General features: G+C 37.5%; 2 protein-coding genes across 3 annotated transcripts in view; one reads left to right on the plus strand and one right to left on the minus strand.

The window, feature by feature from the left end:
• Nucleotides 1-23,330, minus strand: part of CENPP (centromere protein P) — a 158,473-nt gene that overhangs the window by 18,681 nt on the left and 116,462 nt on the right. The window lies entirely within an intron of this gene.
• ECM2 (extracellular matrix protein 2, female organ and adipocyte specific) overlaps nt 13,136-23,330 on the plus strand; it is a 35,286-nt gene continuing 25,091 nt past the window's right edge. For both annotated transcript variants that reach the window (XM_004684507.2, XM_004684508.2), the window contains exon 1: nt 13,136-13,219. The gene's annotated coding sequence lies outside the window, so the exon portion shown is untranslated. The remainder of the gene's footprint in view (nt 13,220-23,330) is intronic.

Below are 23,330 nucleotides of genomic sequence, written 5' to 3' on the forward strand. Positions count from 1 at the left end.
AAGGAGACAAATACCAGGAATCCCTACCAGGCTGCTTTGGAATGAACCCTTGACTGTAATGGAGGCATGAAATGGGCCAGGCTGGTGCTGGGCCTGGGGGTGGCAGCAGAGTGTAAGTGTTGGTCCCTGAGGAAGTATGAGGAAGTGAGACCAATCCAGAAGGCTTTGATTCATGGGGCTTGTGATGCTTCAAAACACTGACCCAATGAGAGTCACCGAGATGTAAAGTTTGTTTCTGCTAAGGATTGCCCTCTAGTCTTCCCTGCTGATCTTCCCCTCCAAGGATGTGTAAATAAGGCATTTTTAGTATTAAACATTTAAAATTTTCTCATGCTGTTCTGAATTACAGGCACCAAATGGAACACCATTTGTCACAAGCAGATGAAGGCCGGGCCCTCCTACAGTCCTGCTGGTGATTTTAGAGTCAAAATATTGTTTGTTCACTGAAGCCTGCTAGAAATTAGTCAGTTTAAAAGCAAAACAATCTTTATCCACTGAGAACTTTGCTCTTTGTATGCTATATTTAATGGCTTTAAATTATCCTCAAAAAAAAAGGGGGGGGGGAAACCCTTTTGGTAATTTAAGTATATATTCAGAAAAAATGCCCAGGATAGAATAAAGGGACAATAGCGTTTGAACCTTGTGTGCAGTTAAAAGATAATTCTTAATGAAACTCCTCCACACCGCCCAGTTTATACCTGACCTTGACCACAGAGATCACAGGAGTAGATACAGGACCCAAGATGGCCCAATCAGGGTCTCTGAGGAAAAGTGCAATTGAGTGCAGAGACCATAATAAGGGAAGTTGCTCACACTGAGTTTTTAATGATACACAGAACAGAGAGTCTATCTTACAGAATGAAGAAAGATGTATAAAATGTGATGTTTGCAGAACTGAATCTGCTGAGTGCTCAAACCTGCGGGCTTTCTATTCCCACCATGCACGCTCAGTTTCCTCTAAAGGAACTTCCTTGCTTTTCTTTTAGTTTTTCCATGTAAGTGAGCACCCCTCAACACTGCAGTTTACTTCATTTTTAAAATTCACATATACAGAATTCATGAAACATATATTGCTTTTTGTCTGGCTTCTACTGCCCAGCATTTTGCTTGTGAATTCTTCCACAATGTTGTATGTCACTTGTTCTTTTCAATTCTATTTTTTAGAATTAAACACATCACAATTTATTATTCTTCCATTCTGCCATTAATGAACATTTGGAAGATTTCAAATTTGTAGTTATTACAAATAATGGTGCTATAACATCCATGTGCAAGTTTCTTTACATACCAGCACATTTCCTTTGTATATATAACCAGGAGTGCATGTCTTCGAATTTTTACAAATGATAGGAAATGTTTGTACCGATTTACATTGCCACCAGAGGAGCATGAGAATTCCTAAGTCTATAGTATCTAAGAGTGGCTACTGTCTGTTTATTTTATTTTTATTTTTTTACTGTCTGCTTATTATTAGTCAATGTGCAATGGATGTGCAATGAATTCTCATGTGATTCAAAATAGCTCTTCTCTTATTTTACCAGTAGAACTGAATACTTAGAAGTGTTAACAGACCACCTAAACTTTGATTTTTGTGAACAGTCTGTCCAAATTGCTTGCCCACTTTTCTACTGCGTGACTGTCCTTTTCTAATGGATATTTTTGAGTTCTTTACATTGCCTGGGCTATAACAAAGGCTAAATAAAATACACCTACCATACAGATCACTGATGATTGTTTTTGCCATTTAAAGGCTCCAAGTCTCACATTGATGAATATAATCCTACTTGACAGACATTTAGTTTATTCACATTTTTTCCAATTTCATACACCTCAATGAATATCCTTGCATGATATTTTTGTATAAGAACTCTTATTAGACTCTTGGAATCAGAATGGCTTAACATTTAGTAAAGGCTTATGAACTAAATAATCTAGCAATTTACATTTCTATCTACAATGTATGAAAGGGCTTATTTTAGAGTTTTAAAATTATTCTTTGTTTAGTTCTTATAATTCTTATAAACCTTGCCTAAAGGCCTGGTTATACTTCATGGCGATGATCCCATTAAACTGTGGCCTCAGTCTCATCTACCCACATGCTGAAGGGTCCTGAATGTTCAGCTGAAGCTTCTCTTTTGATCTGGTTACATGATCTTTCTCCATTAACATATGCTCATTTCAGGAAACAGCTTTCCTATCATGCAGCAGTTCATGAAGAAATCTGGGGTTCATATATTTGATACCTCTTCTTTCCTTACATCCAGATAATTCTTGAGTCTTGATTTTACCTCCTAATAGTCTCTTAAATTACCCTGTATCTTTGAAAAGAAATCTCCATCTCTTGAATTACTGCAAGGTGCTCTATCTTCTGCACACTTCACCTGCCTCACAACAGTTTTCTTTCCAAAGTATAGAACTGGTGATGCGCTTGTAACCTTGGTGTAAAGCCCTTGGCTTTCAACCTCATTTCCAAGCCAAACAGTAATATGTGCCTCTCTCCTACATTGGACATCCTAGACCCTGTCATCAGCTTTGTTTCCTAAAAGGTGCCATTTCATCACAGAACTTTCTCCTATACCACCCTTTCTGTTTAGAACATTTTCCATTGTCTTAGTCCTCCTGTATCCAAACTTTTACCTAACTTTCAAATTTCAGCTTCAATATGACTTCAAGCATATTTAATAAATAATTGGGGGGCCCTCCCTGGTGGCACTATGAAGCTATCTGCAGCCATTGCAGCATGAGTTTGATCCCTGACCATGGAGGTGACCACATGGCACAGCATACCTTTCCTGTCTCGCCTGCCGCTCCCCTAAGCAGTGTACTTCAATCTGCCTGTTCTGTTCCCCACTCTGTCTCTAGTGAATCCTCTCACGCCCTTCCCCCCAGCCTGTGCCCCAGTTCTTGTATGCATAAATATTTTTTTTTAAAGATTTATTTATTTTGTGCATACAGAACTGGGGTACAGGCCAGAGGCTCGGGGTGGTGAGAGGCTTCACCAGAGACAGAGTGGGGAGCAGAACAGGCAGATCGAGGAAGTACACTGCTGAGGGGAGCAGCGGGCGGGTCAGGAGAGGTCTGCCGCGCCATGTGGTCACCTCCGGGGCAGGCGGGAATCGAACTCATGCAGAAGTGGCTTTAGCTTCTCAGTGTTGTGCTTTAACCCGCTGCGCCACCAGGGAGGGCCCTGCATAAATATTTTTTAAAAATAATGAATTTGCTGGATTTAAGATAACCCCTAGACATTCAAATGGACATGTAAAGAAAGTAGCTGCAAAATACCAGCATGGAGATGGTATATAGAGATAATTAAACTCATCAAGAAAAAATTACAGAGATGATGTTTCAGACCTGAGTTCTGGGACTTTCTAACTTTCAGAGGTGGGAGGAGGAGAAAGTAGGAAAGGGATAGAGAAAGGCTGAGAAGGGAAACACCAGGAATACAGTGTTGGAAGGAAGGAACACTGTCTGCTGAAAGTTGCTAAGCCTATTACAACACCCCCACAGCCTTCCTGCACGAGACCCTGCATGCATCCCTGACCAGAGACACCACAGTGACACTGCCACAGCTGTTTCTCTGACCCCTTAGTTGAGAGCACCGTCTCCAATGGGCTTTAAGAGCTATACCATCAGTTTTTATTTTTTTGTCACAGATTTCAGCAATACCCTCAAGATCAACTCTATAAAAATAGATTGAACTCAAGGAGTTTATATACTTGTTGGGGAAACAGACAGAAATCACCTTTTATAATATAAAGCAGATGAGATGAGGGCTGAAAGGTATATTGCCAGAGGACCATGAGTTTGGGGAGAGCTTCTTGGAAAAACAACACGTTATTTTTTTTTTAAAGAAGACAGGTTATCAAAAAGTGCATACTTATGTTTTAAAAAGAATAAGACTTACTTACTTTCACTGTTAATTTTCCCTGTTGTGGCCACATTTGTGACTGTAAGTGGCAACATCCACATTCTTTCATCTGGCTGAGAAGAGGGGCATGTTTACTGTTATATATCTCAACTATAGGGTGATTATGGATGACTTTAGTTTTCTTCCTTACATTTTACATTAATTCCTAAATTCTAACCCTCCATAATCTGGAGGGGGTTTTAGTCTTGTCCTTTTTAAGATCAGAGTTCTATTTGGGAAAAATGAGAAAAGAACTTAAAAAACAATATCCTTACATATACCAGAAAAGCCAGTAATTTCCAGATAGTGTCCCCATAAAAATTCCATAAATCCTTCAGAATGGCTTGAAAACCACATTCACATATCTAGCAACCAAAGTTAAATTTCTCTTTAAGAATGGAAATAGCATAATAAACAAGTTAACATTAGTTTTTTCCTACTCCTGGATGCTAAAAGATTCTAATGGGAATGAAAAAGATGATATCATCCACTAGTAATGGGGAAAAAATGAGACTATGGACAAACACACTATGATTTGATTTATTAAACCTCAGGAGCGCTTCGCTTCTCCTCCATGAGTGATGGGTTATACAGGTTGCCAAAGTCTTTTTCGCTAAATACCTTTGTAAATATCGTGGTTGCTCTGGTTTATTGCCATCTCCTTCAGACAGTGTATCAGTGGAAAAGAATCCCCACTCCCAGCAAATGTGAAAACTACCATATGTGCAGTCTTCTCCCAAACCTCAGCTAAGCTTGGGTTTCCGGGTCTACAGTAAAAAAAGTACACGGAAGGACCAGTCCTGGAGGCCGTGGCCACTGTCCCAAAGCAAGAAGGCCATGTTCAGAATGTGAGAGAAACACCTGAGGAGATAATGTCTCCCTGTAGAGACCAGAACTGACCTGACGGAGCCCCTGACTCACCCGCCCCCAGAGAGGCAGGAGGCCTCCCTGAATTCCAGCCAGGACTCCCTTGGAGTACTGTCACTGGTCTGCTCTCCAAGCACTTGGGCAATCTGGTTTTCATCTGAATGCTTCTGAACCCTGGGCTTTGTGGGATATGGAGCCATAATGGCAAGGAGTCGGTTCTGCTGATAGGGGCAGAGAAAACAGCTCCACTATCCTTCAGTTACTGCTGCTGGGGAAAGAGAGCTGCAGAGGCTAGTGAAGAGTGACTCCAGAGTGATTGCTGGAACAAAGGAACCAGACCAATTTGGAGGCACTATCTGTTCTTGTCTCAGCAAATGGGACAAATGATTTAATTCTGTGAAGTTTCAGTGTCCTCACTTAGTCTCGTAAGGCTTCTGTTTTCCTCCCGTGCAAACGGAAAGATGATGATGCACGGCCCTGGGGTGAAGGAGTTACGAGATCACACATGCACTGTGCTCAGCAGAGAACTAGGCACTGGGCACACAGTGGGGTCACATGAGTGTTGTTTCTTCGTTGATTTCTCGTCACCTGTCATGAGTGGCAGACTGTGAAGGAATCTGATTCTTGCCACAAACAGAAAAGATTTATTCTTCGGTTACTTCAAAATGCTACAAAAAAATTTATAATGTTTTGGTAATAATGAATAATGTGAATTATGTTTTGGCTTTTGAATGCACAATTTTATGACAAAAAAGACTGTAGCTTTTAAGAATGGAAGCTAAACTATAAATGCCAAATATAGTTTTCTTTCTAAAAAATTTCTCCTGTAACCTAAGCTCCTTTGAATGTTGTCTGAACATTACAAGTGTTAAAGGAGGGATCTGATCAGCAGGGCAGTACCCAAGCCGTAAGGGCACAATGTAACCTCACAGCCCCATCAAAGCCTAAATTTACACAGCTATAAAAAGCAGAGGTGAAACTAAATTATAAAAGTTCCTTCAACCAATAAGACTGGTGCTGGGTAAATCTTGCATTTCTAGGTACTGACACTGAGGAATACAATAAGTATCTAGAATAAGGAGTACAGGAGCAATAACAAGCCTGGGGGTAGAAATATATTTGTTTACGATGTGCTGAGGTGTGTGTAGAAAGCCAAGTCAGGCTGGCCAGATGCAAGTTGGCACCTTAGCATAAAGTTCAGGAAACAGTTTGGAACCTAAAATAGACCTGCAGCTCATAGTACATGTAAAAGTTATGTGGTTACTGGAGGTGACTATTCTTGTCAGCTTGATGAATGAACAAGAGGGAGGGCCAGGCAGGTTGGGCAGCTCATGGCATGTGGTTACTGGAGGTGACTATTCCTGTTGGCTTGATGAAAGAACAAGAGGGAGGGCCAGCCAGGCCAGGCTTGCAGAGGGCTGAGGGAGGACTGGGGAGCATGCATATATGATAGGAGGGAGTGCAACAAAAGCTAATGAGAAAAGAGATGGAGCCATAGAAGAGCAGACTGACTTCCAAGAATCAATCAATAAGAAAAAATGATAACAAAAAAGGAGGCTGACAGGATGGCAAATGGGGGGGGGGGGTGAACACCTGGAGGCATTTTCCATAATTGCTTTTCTAAGAAATGCTGTGGAGAAAGGGAAGAAGGAATAATGGGAAGTTTGAAGACAAACAGGACCAGGAAAATAGGACATCTGACCGACAGAAATTTGGATATATTTTTGAATAAAAAGAACAAAATTATGCCAACTGCCATGCTCCTGATTTAGTGGGCCATTCGTAAAAAAGATGGCCACCTTGAAAGTGTGAATTCATATCTAAGCCAGACAAGCAAACTCTCTGTCCCCTGCTTTTATGTAAATCTGTGCCCTCTGTGGTACGGACCAGTCATGGAGAAATGGACCAATCATGGAGACACTGTTATACTCGGGAAACCTATCTGCTTCTCACATGGTTTACCTGGAACATGTTTTATCCCCCCCAAACCAGATTAGCAGAACAGTTTCCTAGATTTGTGTTGTACTTGAATTGAACAGAACTCCCCCCAGGAGAAAAGCACATTTAGAAACATATGCCATCACAGGACATCATTTTGGGGGACTGTCTGCATCACAATGAGACCACCACTTCCTACTATATTCCTATACATTTCTCTGTCCAGAATATTTTCTTCCTTTTTTTGCTGATATTTACTCGTGGCACTTCTTGCTTGTCTAATCCTAGCCCCATACTTACACTTTGTCATGAGGTGGTCTCTGGACATGAGTCACTGTTGGCTCTCCTCTGGCCTCCTTTCCAGAGGAATGTCCTTTCAGTTGTGAGAACTGTTGGGCAGGCTTGCTGGGGTTCTGGCTATGAGAAAGTTTTACTTGCTTGTTCTAAGATTAAGCCCAAATCAGCCTCTCGGCAGCCCTACCCCTTGTTCTGGGTCCAGTGTCCAGAACATAGCAGAATAGGTCTGGTTCACAGCCTGTTTCACATCTGCCATCTCTTTTGTCCACTTTCCTCAGTCCTGTTGAGCAAATTGCTGAGGAGAGGCATACCCACACCTAGCGGGACCTCCCAAATTAAGCACCAAAGATGAAGGAATCTTTTTGCTGCTTTCTTGTCCACTGGCCTTTCACCCTTGTGTCATTATTCCCCTTTCCTAATTACTTTAGGTTTTAGTAATAAGACTTGGTATTTTGGATAGAAAATCCTTAAGCCTTGTGTTCTTCAAGAATATGTAAGCTATCCTTTGGTCTATATATTTCCATATACATTTTAGAATTTGTTAAGTTCTGCCAAAAAAATAACGACACCAAAAACAAAAGCACAAACAAACCAAAGTCCCACAAAACAAACAAACAAAAACCTGATAGACGTTAGTTTGACTGAAACTGCATCAACTTGGATCAGTGTGCTAGAAATGGTATCTTTGTTATCCTGTTCTGTTCCCTGACTTAGTCTTTAATTTCTCTCAACATTTTCTCTAGAGATATCCTGCTCATCTTTGGTTAGATTTATTCCTGAATTACACTGTATATTTTCTAATAGACTTCACATTGAAGGTGCATCTTTTCCTTGATTTCATTCTCTCACTGTAAGTAAACAATCATTTTTTATACATTAATTATGTACCAAGGAAACATGTTGGATGATTTTAAGAATTAAACTTATTTCAGATTTACTATAATATATGATTGTATCATCTGGGACTAACAGGAATATTTTTCTTCCTTAATTTTCTTGCTTTACTATGACTGACCAGAGCTTACAGTGAAACTGCTTCTCTTGTTCCCAGAAGGGAAAAATTTCAATGTATATTTAAGTAACAATTTTACTGAGCTATAACTTACATGCCATAAAATTTGCCCTTCAAAGGATACAATTCAGTCTAATATTTAGATCAGCTCATAAAGAAACCTTGTGCCCATCTGCCATCACTCCTCATCATTCTATCCCCAACTTACATTCTCCTCCTGGCTAGGAGTAGAAATACGTTGTTTTGGGTTGTTATTTTTTTGAGACACTTAGAAACTAAGGAGTTCTCTTCTTTATTTAGTAGTGACAAGTTTTTTCCTTTGCCTTCTTTAAATATATAACATTTGGATTTTACCCTTATATCAGCCAGTTATATCTTAAATAAACCCAGTGAAGTCATATATATTGTCCTATTTATATCTTGTTAGATTTGGCTTGCTAATATTTTAGTTTCTTTGAACCTATGTTCAGAAGTGAAACTAATTTATAATTTTCCTTTCTTGTAAGGTCCTTGTCAGGTTGTGGTATGATTATGCTGGTCTTGAAAACTGTTTGGCAGAATTTGTTGATATACAATGCATGCTTGTGGTATTCTTTGTAGAAAGATTTAAAATGATATATTCAATTTCCTTAAGTTATAGACAATTTAGGTTTTATGTCTTTTCTTCCAACAGTTTTATTAAGTGACATTTTTCTGGGAATTGTGCATATCATTAAATTTCCTGGAATATGTTCTTCATAACATCCTTTTATTTGCCTTTAAGTATTTTCAAGGTATGCGATGATAGCAGTTTTCCTAGTCTTCATCTATCTGTGCTTTCTCTTCCCCTTGCCTCAGTCTTGTGACTGATTTTATCAGTTTTGTTGATTTTGTCTGCTGTATATTTGTTTTCTGTTTCATTGATATTTTTGCTTTTTCATATTTCTGGCAAACAACCTTCAGCCAAAAGGCATAGTTTTCATAGATCTAAGCCCAGTGATTCTTCATGATTTTTTTTTTGCCAACTTCAGTGATGATTTAAAAACATTTTTATATAGTAACAGAACTTTTCCAGTTCTCTTTGATTGGAAAATTGGTAGAATCACCCAAACTGCCAGTACTAGTCATACAAAACTGAAAGTTTCAAACCATGTATTTGAACAATTTATGCTGCTGTATGCACTATTTATTAATCATGAAAATCACTAAAATAAGTAAAGCAGCAGGGAATAAAATTACTAGATGGGAATATAAATTACTAGAAAGTTTGGGGAAGAAACCCAGAAAACATTCTCTTTGAAGGGAAGGGAAATATCCCAAATGTCCCCCAAGGATGACTCCACATTACTGTATCATGCAACACATCAGTGATCCACTCCATGTGAATATTCCCTGTGCGGACAAGTTCAATAAAAGTAAATGCAGCAAGAGCCCACTCACTGTGCATGCGATGACAAGGCAGTGACTATGGAACAGAAAGAGGCCTAAAACAAGAGTGGCCTTACTCTATTTCTGAGAGTGGTCCTATTTTAAACTTTCAAATTTTAGTTTTACTGGGCATTACTCTTTTATGTTGTTTTACTACATCTTAAAACTAGTTGCCTTTCTGCACCAGAGACATGAAGATACGGAAGAGAAGACATTCCTTAAACATAATTTTGGGGCTGGGAACTCACACTGGCTGTCCCTGTGACCCGGCTGCTGAGCAACCACCTTACACTGTTTGGTGACTAACAGCAAATTATGGGGGTGGCTGTCAGAACCAAGTTCCAGGCCATAGTGGGGAATACAATCATGAGGGGGGAAACTCCAATACCAGAATTTTCCATGTATTACTATGGTTACATAGTTTCTGCAGAAGGACTCATGTAAAAATTCATTAACCACAAAATTTTAGGGCTGAGACCCCTGAAACGCTAGTCTGACTTTCTGTTATATTCTCAATCCTAGAGTGCTCACTCCCACTTCTTCCCTGTGCTACTACTTCAAGTTACTTCTTTTTATAATTGTTTAACATTTTCTTTAAAAGTTAAATTTTTTTTCTGGTCTGGTTACAACAAGCTAAAAACACTGTAAGAATAAGGAATTACATGAAGTTCCCCTGTAATTAGTCACCCAGAGATTTGTTTTCTAGTAAGGTGCTAAAGTTTTACATTAATGGAGGTAAGATAATAGCCCATGTACTGTTTGAAATTTCTTTTTTTCTCCTTGCATTATGTTGTAGGCAACTTTGCATGCTTTATGACAGCCCCTGCTCCCTATCAACATACAACTGGGTTCACTCTTTCATAGTCAATGATTCTAAGTACTTTCCCACAGGCACATTTTTTACACAGAAAGATGTATTTCTACGAAGATGGATTCCTTGAAGTGAAATGACAGGGTATAGAGTAGCTATTGTAAAGCTGTCTTCCAGAGAAAATGAAACTTTTTTTTTGCTCTATATACTGAATTCAACATTGCATGAACCAACATTTCTTCTCTCCCCTAAAACAATGTATGTATTATATATATCAGGGAACATTTCTTTAACAAATTTTTAAAGACAGTTTTAGAATCACAGTAAAACTGAGGGGAAGTCAGAGATTTCCCATGTAGTTCTTACCCCCACATATGCACATCATGTCCCAGCTATCAAATGCTCCCACCAAATGGCACATTTGTTACAAGTGGTACATTTCACTGTCACCAAAGTCCACAGTCTACATTAGGGTTGATTCTTGATGTTGCACTTTCTATGGGTTTGGACAAATGTACAGAAACATGTATCTACCATTATGGCATCATACAGAGGTATTTTCACTGCCTTAAAAATCCTGTGTCCCGCCTATTCATCTCTCCAATTCCCCTTCCTAAAATCATTAAACTTTTTTTATATAATAGTTTATTTTTACATCATTGTGTACATTGTTTTTTTCATCTCAATTGTAATCCCGGTGGGTTTCCCACCACCCATGTGCCATCACCATAGTCCCGTGCTCTTCCCTCTCCCATTTTTGATCCCATTCCCCACTCCACCCCCACAAAATGTCTCTGGTATATGGCTGTTCATTATTCTTATTATTTTCTCGCCTGGTCCATTATACTCCTGTTATGAGCAAAACCATCCGGTATTTTTCTTTTCTAAAATCATTAAACTTTTTACTGCATTTACAGTTTTGCCTGAAATGCTGCAAGTAGATTCACATCTGTAGACTTCACAGATGAGTGTCTTTTACTTAGTGGTAAGTATTTAATGTTCCTTCCTGTTTTGTTTTGTTTTTTAAATAGCTTGATAGCTCCTTTCTTTTTGGTGCTCAAGAATATTTCAGCATTTAAATGGACCACAGCTTATTTACACTTTCACCTGCTAAGGGGCATCTTGACTACTTCCAATTTTTGGCAATTATGGATTAAGCTGATATAAATATCTAAGTGCACGTTTTTTTGTGGGTTTAATTTTTTTCAATCATTTGAGTAAATAAAAAGGAGCATGATTGCTGGATTGTAGGCTAAGAGTTTAGTTTGTTAAGTGATTAGGATAACTTTAGTTTGTAAGACTGCCAAACAATCTTTCACAATGTCTGTACCATTTTGCATTCCCATCAGCTATGAATTAGCGTTTCTGGTGCTCCACATTCTTTGGTGTTGTCAGTGTTTTGAATTTTTGCTGTTGTAGTGGGTGCACAGTAGCATCTCACTATGGATTTAATCCTCAAAGCTTTTTTTCTTTTTTGATTGTGAATGTGTATTTTGGAGTGATGTTAGAATCTTCCAGTAACCCTGGGTTTTCTCTCATGACTAAAAGCACTGGATGTACTGAACTCAAACTCTTAGCTGTGGGTAGAGATGTCCAAGCTTTGCACTTCCAATTGGACTGGACTGGTAGCTAGCCTGGATTCTGATTATAAGTCACTCTGTTCACCAGCCATCTAAGGCTAAGTGAGAACCCATGAGAACATGGTTTCAAAACAGGGCAAATGCCTGGAAACATTAGGAGGAATGGTGCTATCTGCTCGATTATTTTCCAGTAGTTTCCCAAGGAGTCTCACCATTCCCAGGGGTTGTAATTTATAACCCTGGAACACCCACAGAGTCATCCTCTCCCACACATGTTTTGGGTTGTGGTATTTTCTGTCAGTTGAAGCCTATGCGCTTTCCGCCTTAAAGGAATTTCTCAAAATTTCTTGTCTCTAATAATACAAATTAGTTTGCAGTATAGTGTTACACTTTGAAAAACAAATATAGCTTTTGTTATTTTTAGGTATCTGGGTGGCCCATGTGCTTGGCCCATCATCTTGATTTGATCTCTGCAGGTCATTTTAGGATTCTGGGAAAACAAAAACATAGCTCTGTCCAATAATTTGAACTCCTGAGGTAGAATAGTAAGAATTTATAAACAGGTATTACATAATCAACTAGTCTATGGTAGGTACTGAGTTAGGAACTTTAGAGATGTTATTCATTGCATCTGCAGAAAATGTGGGTGTTTTGAATCCAATTGTACCTGAGTCACTTTAGTCAGAGGAGTGAACACTGACCCCATAAGCTGCAGGGTGGGCTAACTCCTGACTTACCACTGAACAGTGCACCTGCACATGAAGAAACTGAGGTCAAAGCTGTCTAGCTGATTAGCCGGGGTCAGATGGTCACCAGAGGTCCCCTTGAGTTGTCATGTTATTATTCTAAGTGCGAAGTTACATAATTCCCTGTGACACTGACATGGAACAACTTTCTGTTTTGTTAACATGGGAGACTGAGTTAAACAACACGAGCCTAATGATGCATCCCAGTCCACTAGCTTGTCATCTTTGTGGTCCGACAAAGATCAAGTGATAACATGCAGGAAGTAGAAACATTAAAAACTTTTTGGCAGATAGTCTTTGAAAACCACAGATTTCTTAATCAACTTCCATTTTTGTTTTTAACTTTGCCTTCTCAGTCTACAGGCTAATGCCTTTTTCCTGCTGCTGCTTTCCACTTTCCCTGGGATTTAGCAAAAATATTTCCCTTGGTAAGCATTTTCCCTCGTTACTCTCTTGGCTGATTTTCTGCAAAAAGGAACTGAAAGGCATTTATCCCCAGGGGAAGCAGTTTTTAGATTTTACCAAGAAGTCAGTTAGCATTTTCAACATTCTCTTCTGTTCTTTCTTTGTTTTAAAGAAAGCTCTGGTTTTGTTTCATTTTCAGCTGGAGACTTAAATGACACCAAGCAAAGCCTACTTAGTTTAGATTTCCAGGTAAAAAGTTTTAAATTTTAAGTTTCTACTAAAGCATGTGAAATGGTTTTAATACTTGGTTATTTTATGTTGCAAATATCTTTAACACTTGAGGAAATTAACTATTATTAATAGATTTTAAACGTTTAAAGTGTGCATTATTCTGTTTACTTGTTTTTTTTTTTCAGGATGACGATTTCCCTAGTATTTCAAACTTTATGGACCTAGGATTTAAATATGTATTTGTATGCTTAAATAGGATTACATGCTCACTAGATGTGTAAATTGGTTTGAGAGTTTCATCCTTCCTCTTTTTTAATTCTTAAAAGAACATATAAGGATTAAATTAAAATGTTTTTCATTTTAAAAAGCTAAGTAAAGTTAAATGGGATAACAGACATCTCATGGCTTTGTGTGAAAGTTAAAAAATTCTAAATTTAATATTTTTAATGTTTACTTAAGACAAAACTTTAAATGGAAAAAAGCAAGTTAACTAAAGATTTAAAAATGATATTTAATGTTGAGCTAAACACAGTAAGTACTAGGAAGAGAAATTCACTTCATCAAAGTGATACTATAATTAGATTTTGCCCTAGAAACAAATTTATTCAGTACAAAGTTGTTATTAAAGAAAATATTACATGTAATGCAAAATCTTCAGATCATGAAACTAACAGAGGCCTAAGCATTAATTTTAAATTAATATCAGAGGCTATTTCATAAAAATTATTTAAAGATTTCAATTAGACTATTTAGATTCTGACTACATTAAAAATAAGAGTGTTCTGTAAACTTATTTTTATGCATACCTATGTATATTTCTACAAAAGTGGAAGTAAGCTAACTTGGGGGAACTGAAAACTAGGATAGGGTGAGATACTGGGAGAGGGTTGAGTACAGGAAGTGCCGTCAAGTGAGTGCTCACAGGGCCGGGATTACTGAGGCTTATTCTAGTTGTTTATCTTGAGGTCTCACGTCCAGCATTTTTCTCTTCATAGTTCTCACCATCATTGGTGAGAGACTGCACATACTATCATCAAAAAAAGGAAATGTAATGTACATGTTGTAAGCAATGTGTAACATTTGTGTTCTCCAGTGGAGTCCATCTTCCCTGCCACTCAACAAATCCTACTCCCTAGCTCATAATCTAACTTTTTATAACCTCTCCTTGCTACTATTGCTATTTCTTTCTAACATATGAGCTGGCACTCTGAACTGACTCTCATGATTTCAGTTGCCAGTCAGCTAATTGATTGACACCTCCTTGCATGTTTCTCTAAAACTAAAATAATTACAAAAAGTTGTTCTGATATAGTTTTATTTCATTAATCCTCAGTAATGGTTTTTAAATGACAGCAGTAATTAATGTACAGATATATTTAACAGAAATTTATGTGATGAGGTTAGGTGATATGAAGACCCCACAGGGAGTCCTCTTTGTTGAGCTAAGGTGATGTGGGGCAAGTCAGAAAATGAACCCGGTGCAACCTGATTACAGAGGATGATTCTGGTGGATGAAGTTATAAAAAGAACAAGTGAGATTCAAGAAGGTAAGTTATACTCTCTTTTCTCACCAAATCCCTAGAAATAATAGAAGATGTATTAAAAAAAAAACAACTGCACTAGGAAAAAAGAAGGGAGCTCTTGGTGAAACAGAAATTCCAAGTTGGAGAAAATATGGAAAAGTGTCTAAAGAGGAAGAATATAACTTTGAATAGTGCTGAAAGGAAATCAAGAAAGAGAACTTGTGTGGAAAAGAAAGAAGTGGTTATAATACAACCCTACACAAGACAGTAAAACTTTTGGTTATTATAGATCAGTTGAAAACTGAGAAAAACTTCTACAGAGGGGGAAAAAAGGATTTCTTAACAAAGGGATGAGATTCAGATTCAAGCTCAACATCCAGATAAAAGAAGCTAATGGAACAATAGCTGAAACATACTGGACACAATGACTTTAACCACGATTCTATTTCCAAGTAAACAGTATATTTCCAAAGTATGGGAGCTCAAGTTTTACAACCAGCAGTCTTTTAGAAAAAGAAGATCTGTTTCAAGTAGGAAATAAAATTTATCTGAGGGAACTTCAACTTCTGATAATGGCAGATCAAACAGTTAAGACCAATAAAGTTGCTGAGAATAATTAGAAAGGAAAAATTAACAGCATCAATGTTTGGGGTAATACTAAAACTCAAAGAGGTTTGAAAAGCTTTTCTTTTGGAAACTTCTGTGGATTCTAGAGAGGTGGTGAGAAACCTGAAACAGATTTAAAATAGACTCATGAGGCAAGTGAGAATGAAAAATCAAGGATAGTGTCAAACAAACCGCAGGGGCAGCAAGAAAAAGTGACATCATCAAGCTTTGGTTCATGATGAAAGCATAATTATAAAATTGGTAGAGTAAAGCTTAACTTCAGTTCACTTAATCTATGACTAGTAATGTTCTTAATCTCATGCCTCAAGCAGATGTAAACCTTTTGGGATAAAATATACATCATCCTAGCTTCCTATATTGTCATATACAGTGTCTGGCACTCAATCAAAAACTATTTGGCATATGAAGAAAAAGAACATGGCAAAAATAATAGGAAATAGAAATAGTTATTCTATTTTGGAAATATTCTCTAAAGTAAATGGGCCTCTCTATTCTCCAAATAGTATCTGGAAACTGGAGACTTCAGGCACAGACTTGAAAACAAATTTAACTCGTATGCTCAAAAAGTAAAAGACTGAAAATTTAATAAGCAATCAGAAACCACAAAAGCAAAATATATTAATAAACATGACCTATATAAAGAGTCAACTGAAAACTCAAAAACATAACAACAAGAACAAGGAAGTCAGTGGATAGATTTAAAAGCAGATAAATCACAGCTGAAGAGATCATTAATGAGTTAGACGGCAAGTTAGAATAACCAGGATGCATTAGTGAGTGATAGATGGATGAAAAACACAGAGAGAAACACTAAAGACATAATGAAGGCTATCAATATGTATAACTGTAGTTCTAAAATGAAAGAGTAAGAAGAAAATATTTGAAGAGATGTTTACAAATTTGATAAGCATCAGGTCATACATTCACGAGTGCTATGAATCTCAAATAGGATAAAAGTTAAAAAATCATATCTATGTACAAGAGTATTAAAAGCGGAAAACCAAAACCAAAGAGGACATTTTGAAAGTAGACAGGAAAAAAGTTACCTTTTGAAGGAAATATAATTAGATTGACAGATGTCTACTCAACAGAAACAAGACGCCAAAAATGCTATCTTCAAAATGCAGAATGAGAACATAGAACATCATTCCTAGCAAATACATCTTTTCAGAATGAACATGAAATATAAACTTTCAGTTAAAATTGCATTTCAAATACTGCACTAACAAACATGATGTGTTGCTGAAAGTACATTAAAAACATAAGACTGTAGAAAGGTTGATAGTAAAATAATGCAAAAATATACAAGCAGACATTAACCAAAAGAAAGCAACCCATTTTTAGATAAAGATCATCTTATAACAGAAAGCTCTACCCGAGATAGTGGAAGTAACCAATGATCAAAGCACAGCAGAAAGATACAATTCTACATTTGATATACTAGTACATGTCCTCAAAATATATTAACAAACATGACCTAAGTGCCATAACATATTAAACTGTATTCAAAAAATAAGCCAAAGAATAATGTAATTCAAAACAATATTCTTTTACTGTATTACTTGTAATTTAAAAATTTAGAACATAAAAATACTTCAGAAGATCTGACTTAGTGTTACAAATAGTAAAATACTGTACAAATTAAATATCCACCACTAAATTTCTTGTAACTAAGTAACTTATAAAAAGAGTATACAGACCAGATTAATTTATATACATGGGTGTATAGGCCCATGTGTCCACAACTTAATACAGAAAGGGAAAAACAAAAGGCTGTATTTATAAATGTCTGAAAATAGGTGTAATATAGATTGAACACTTCAATTTATATTTAGATATAAGTGTTCACATGTTTAGAAGGGCTTATGAAAGAAGCATCAAACTAGGGGTTGCAAAATTATAACGCTCAAACCAAACACTTTTTAAATAAAACACTATTAGAACAGTGTTTTACTTCTGGTATATGGCTATCTAGGAGGTTCAACAACAAAGTTGAGTCGTTTCAGAAGAGATCACTGGACAGCAAAACCAAAGACTTTTATTCTCTAGACCTTGAAGAAAGTGTGATCACCCTTGTAATGAACTATAAATTATGGCTAGGACAAGTCTATCTTTTCTGCCTTATACACTTATGTATCATTTTGAGTTTAAAATACATGTATTTTTTAATAAACTGAAACATTTTTTAAAAGTATTGATGAAAGAGCTAAAGAACTCGAGAGAAAACTGTGAACACAGTTTTTATCTTTGTCTTTTATAGGGTATCACACAACAACAAATTATAACTCAATCTAAGCAAGAACTTCCTATCAGGCTCTTGGAACAGGGAATGTGAGGACAGAAAGAATTCCCCAACACTGGAAAAGTAAATGACTTCAAAGATTCCTTCAAAGTCTGAGTTGTATCAGATACAGACAGAGCCAGAAGCAGAAGACTATAAATGAGGATGATTGCTAGAAAACAACAGAGCTTTATAAGAGCACAGGAAAAACAACAATCTGAAAAGCAGGCTCAGAAATTAAGGAGTGTGCACTGTGATGACAGGTACAATGTGGACAAGGTGTGGACTTGCTCCTTCAGATGCAAGTTTCAAAATGGAAGAGGGAGTCTGGAAACAGATCAAAAGAAAGCTTCTTGGAATCAGAAGAAAATCTTAGGAAAGAGATTACCATATGGAAATAATGCTTCATTTATAACTAACCACTGAAGGATCCTTTTTAGTGACAACTCATTAGCTCTTGCCTATAAGCAACATGTGACTGTGCTTATTAAAATCCTTCAATAACTCTTTAATTTTCTAAACCAGCGTTTCTTCATTTTGGCACTGCTGACATTTTGGGCTGAATTCTTTGTGGAGGGGCATTGCCAGGCACTGTATGGGACAGTGGGCATGATCAGGAAGCCTGTAGCACCCTCCCAAAGGTGATTGCTAGAATGGCTCCAGAATTGCCAAATGTCTCTGGGGAAAATCACCCCCACTTTAGAAGCACTGCTATAAATTATGGATTGGCAAACTTCCACTGCTGATTATTTTAGACGTTAGAGATCATGTTGTAGTTTCCGTCACATCACTAACTCTTATCATCGTAGTTATACTCTGCAGAAGTAGCCATAAATGGTAGGCTATGAAATAAAAGAAGTGAGCTGGTCACTCCAATAAAACTTGATGTACAGATATTGGGATGTTAATGTCACATAGTTTAATTTCCTGTGAAATAGTATTCCTTTACATTTTCCAACCTTTAGAAATATAAAAACATTTTTAGCTTTAGGCTGTACAAAAACAAGCAGCAGACCCAATTTGGCATCTGCTCTCTAGTTTCCTGACCCATGATCTAAGCTAATATCAACAACACAGCCTAGTCCCAGAAGTTCCCAAGGACGTGACTTCACCTCTGCCAGAGATGGTCTGTCGATTGCACAACACAGCTCAATAGCTCAGGCTAGCTGGGGTGGTAGATTTTATTTATTGCATGATTTAGATGCCTGATTCCATCCACTTATTCTAAACATTTGAGTGAGCATCAGGGTTTCAATCTTCCTGTTCTATGGGTACTGGAGTTGTGTGTGTGGATCCACAGTGATTCCTTTTGTAGGCTAGTTCCTCTGTCTAAGAGTCTTACATAGTGTCAGCTTCTAAGTCGAAACTACGCTTGAATACTAGATGCAGACGAAGGTATGTATAGTTGATACAGGATTATAAATTGGGAGTTATTTTCTTTTCCAACACAGAGCCTGATTCTGGGGATTTGCTCCTGTTCTTAACATGAGCTTAAATTCTGATTAATGAAAATTTGTTAATTTGTTGGGTTTTAGTCTAGGTGAAGGAAAGAGGGAAGCAGGTATTTTGGATATCTCAGTCTTTGACAGTAAGTAGAAACCTCTTCTATGAGGAAATAAGGTGACCCAACCTGGTCTCCCTGACACTCCAGGCTCCAGCTTTAGACTCCAGCTGTTCTACACCAGGAGCTTTGGGCTGAAGTTAATAATCATCACTGTGCACCCCTGGTCTACAGTTCTCCAATAGGCACCCCCTGTCCTGGATGGCAACTTTGTGCATTTCATTATTCAGAACAATGCCAGGTCTCCAAATCCCCCAATGTTAGCATGTGCCCGAGTTAACAACTGTAAAGGGTTTTGCACAACTGAAGTCCCATACTTTCCTGGGTTATTCTAACCAGTTATCACACTGCAAACACAGCTCATTAAAGTTTTTCTATCCCTTCACAGCAAGCCATTGCCCCTGACTTTTTTCAGGGATTATTTGTTCTTCTGTAGTCTGGTTGTGAGTATATGGAGGAGACAAAACAGGGATGCTAGCCTCCAACCTACCAATTTTGATGTTGTTTTCATTATCATTCAAAATATTTTCTTAATTTATCTTTCAATTTTTTTAAACTTTGATCCAAGTTATTCTTTCCAAACTTTTGGATGCTTTCCAAATATCTTTCTGTTACTGACTTATTTAATTTTACTGTGAGCTATACTGTGAATATTTAAAATTAGTTGGAACTAGTTTTATGGTCTATTGTAGAATAGGACCCATTTTGGTAAACGTGCCATATGCACTTGAATGTATATTTTGCTATTGCAGGTGGTGGTTCTATGACTGTCATTTAGCACAAATAAATTGATGTTAAAATCTTTGATATCCTTATTGATACTCTATTTAAAAAAAATAGGCATTTTATAAAGCAGTTTTAGATTCAAGGCAAAAAAAAACAGATCAAAAACTACAGAGATTGACCCTATACTCCCTGTTGTTCTACAGGCACAGCCTCCCCCACTATAAATCCCCCATTCTCTCTGCTTTTATGTCACAAGCAATGAACCTACACCCACAGTTTATACAGTGGTTTAGTATTGATGTTGTACATTCTATGGGTTTGGACAAATGTGATATGTGTCCATAACTACAAAAATATATAATTTTCACTGCCCTACATTTTCTCTGGATTCCATCTTTTCACCCCTATCCCCTAACACTAAACCCTAAGGATCACTGTTCTTTTCACTGTCCCCATAATCTTGCCTTTTCCAGAATGCCATATATTTGGAACCATGAAGTGTGTAGCATTTTCCAGACTTACATCCTTCACTTAATAACATGCATTTAAGGTTCTTCTGTGTCTTCTCATGGTTTGACAGCTAATTTCTTTTCTGGGCTAAAAAACATGCCATTGTTTAGATATCACAGTTTATCCATTCATCTACTGAAAAACATCATGCTTGATTTTGAGTCGGCAATTATGAATAAAACTGCTCTACACATCCATATACAGATTTTTGTGTGTTTGCTGGAAAAATGAGTTTTCCAGTATCCTAATAAAGTATATATATATGTATATATATTTGCTATTTCTTATAGCCTTTATTCTCTTGTGTAGACCTATTATTCTGTGTTCCATTTTTCTGCTACCTTATTATTCCTTGTAGTACAATTCTGTCTCTGATTAATTCCTTCAGCTTTTCTGTCTCTGAAAAGCTCTTTAATTTGTCCATGTTTCTAAGACGTTAACGGAAGGTATAGAATTCTAGGATGATTCTTTCCTCTAGTATCTTCTTGCTTGCACTGTTTCTGATGAAAAATCTGCTTTTATTCTTAACTTAGTGTCTTTTTCTCTGGAAGCTTTTAAAATTTTCTTTATCACTAGTGGTAATATAATTTGATAAATATTTTGGATAATTTTCATTTTTTTATGTTGGGGTTCATTGAGCATAGTTATGTGAGGTTATTAATTTTCATCAAATTTGGAAAATGGTCTTTCTTTCTTCAAATGTTTTTATACCTCCTCAGTCCTTTGGGACAAAGAATTAGACACATACTGGTTTGCTTGATATTTTCCACAGTCTGGAAAGAATCTATTCATATTTTTCATTAGTCTTATGCGTGTGTGTTTCATTTTGGATAATTTCTATGACTATGTTTTCAAGACCACTATTTTTTGCAATGTCTAATGCGCTGTTTATCTTTTGTGGTATAGTTTTTAGCTGTTGTTTTCAATTTGGATCTCTTTAAATATCTTTTCTCTACCTTCTTGAACATTTGGGATATAATTTTAGTTTTTAATGATCCATTTAGTCACTATTTCAGCTGTATTATTTCAACAGGTTAATTTTTCCCACCATTAGGATTCAAACCTACTTGCTTGTTTGCATACCTGTGAATTTTTGTTGGATTCCCAAGCACTTGCTGGGTGCTCTGGGACATGGTTTAGTTATTGCATGCAGTCTGATCCTCTCAAAAACTTGTTGTGAATTTTTGTTTAACAAGGTCAGAGCAGCTGCTATGACAATCTAGAGTTGTCTCTGCTGTGCCAGTACTCACTTAGCACCCTGTCTGACACCATGAAATTCACGTTTTCTACTCTGACTGGGAACACCCACTGTGCTGTCTTTTTCAAGTCACAGAGGTCATTCTCTCTGTTTCTGCTCTTTCTATAGTTTTGAGAAGTTAATTCACACAAATATGATAATCATACTTAGTTGAAGATTTATGGTCTCTGGAAGGCTTTTTTGGGATATCTCTCAGTTCTTTTTACTCTACTCTGCAAACTTTCACTTCTTTGATGTTCCTAGACTTCCAGTTCTGCTTTCAACTCAGGGAGTTAGTCTGTGGTGTTCTGCTGGGTCCACTTCCTGGGCTGCAGCAGGGAAGGAATGCCCTCCATGAAGTAAACAGGACTAATCACAGGGCTCTGCTAAGATTCTGGTCTTGGAGATCACTGTCCTGTGCTGTTCAATGTCTGATGTATGAAAAATGTTTCATGTACTTTGTCCTCAGATTAAGCTGTTTCAGGTCAGATGGAGAGCTTGGTTGAAACCAGAAGTCAGATGTGACAAGTCTGATGGTAATGGCTGTCTGCTTCTCTAGGCAGTGACCACAAACGAATGCCCAGTTTCTCTAGGAATCACTATTTCAGGAGTCACGCTGGTATAAGCTTGCCCAGTGGCAGAATGTGGCAATCCAGGGCTATGAGCCCCATGAAGAGTGTGTACATTCTTGGCTTTCAGCTGATGTCCCACATGTCAGAATGTCAAAACACAGGTGGTTAGTGACATTTGTACCTTGGCAAAGAATCTGTGGCAACCTTGAATTTGCTACAACTTTGTAAGGTCCCACTGGGATCACAGTATATAGAGTGACCACTGCACTCACTAAACATTTGTGTGACAGAAAGGTATGCTTTACCAGAGTCTATGGCTTTCCATCCAGATGACTTGGGATTCCCTGTAGTCCGCCAACAGCTTTTGAAGCAGACCTATATAGTTACTTTGTATAGAAAGGTTGAAATTAAATGTTGATTATCTCCTGAGGTTCCAGCAAGATGGGGTTGATAGAGTCTGTGGCCACTTTCTGTACCTTTGTCCCTTTCAAAGCCCCTCTTTTGCAGTTTGGAGTTTTAATTTCTGTATAGACATCACCTTGGACTTTCTATTTCTGTCCATTATGAACCAGGTAAACATTTCCTAAATGATAAAATTGTTTTTGCTTTGGTTCACAGAGTGGTCAAGGTAGGCCTGTGTGAAGTGAAAAAGGCAGTCATTGTAACCTTGGGATCCCTGGGGTTTCAGATTATCCGCATGTATACCATGGTTGTGTGGAAAGGGGTTTTCATTTCAGAAAGAACTGTCAGGGATGGAAGTGAGCAAAGGGAAGGCTGGGTTCTAAGTTAGAAGGAAATGGAGGCTGCTGGCTGCATAGCCTTCCTTGTAGGAATACTTCTGGGGCCAGATCACATGACTAGGTGAACCCTTTCGTCAGCCCAACATTACTATGTGGAAGCTTTCTTTTCATTTCTCCCTGCTACCCAATCTACAGAGCCTGCACTAGCCCTTGTGACTGCTACTGTCATGTAGTCTTTATCATCAAGAGCACCTATTCATCTCTCAAATGTGTCTTTCAGGTTTATCATGTGCACTCAGACCAGTTGACTAAGATTTACTCTTTATCTTTTATCTGTTCATAACTAATGTTA

The sequence above is a fragment of the Condylura cristata genome, unplaced genomic scaffold (assembly GCF_000260355.1).
Source record: "Condylura cristata isolate star-nosed mole 26May11 unplaced genomic scaffold, ConCri1.0 scaffold00017, whole genome shotgun sequence".
NCBI classification, from domain to species: domain Eukaryota; kingdom Metazoa; phylum Chordata; class Mammalia; order Eulipotyphla; family Talpidae; genus Condylura; species Condylura cristata.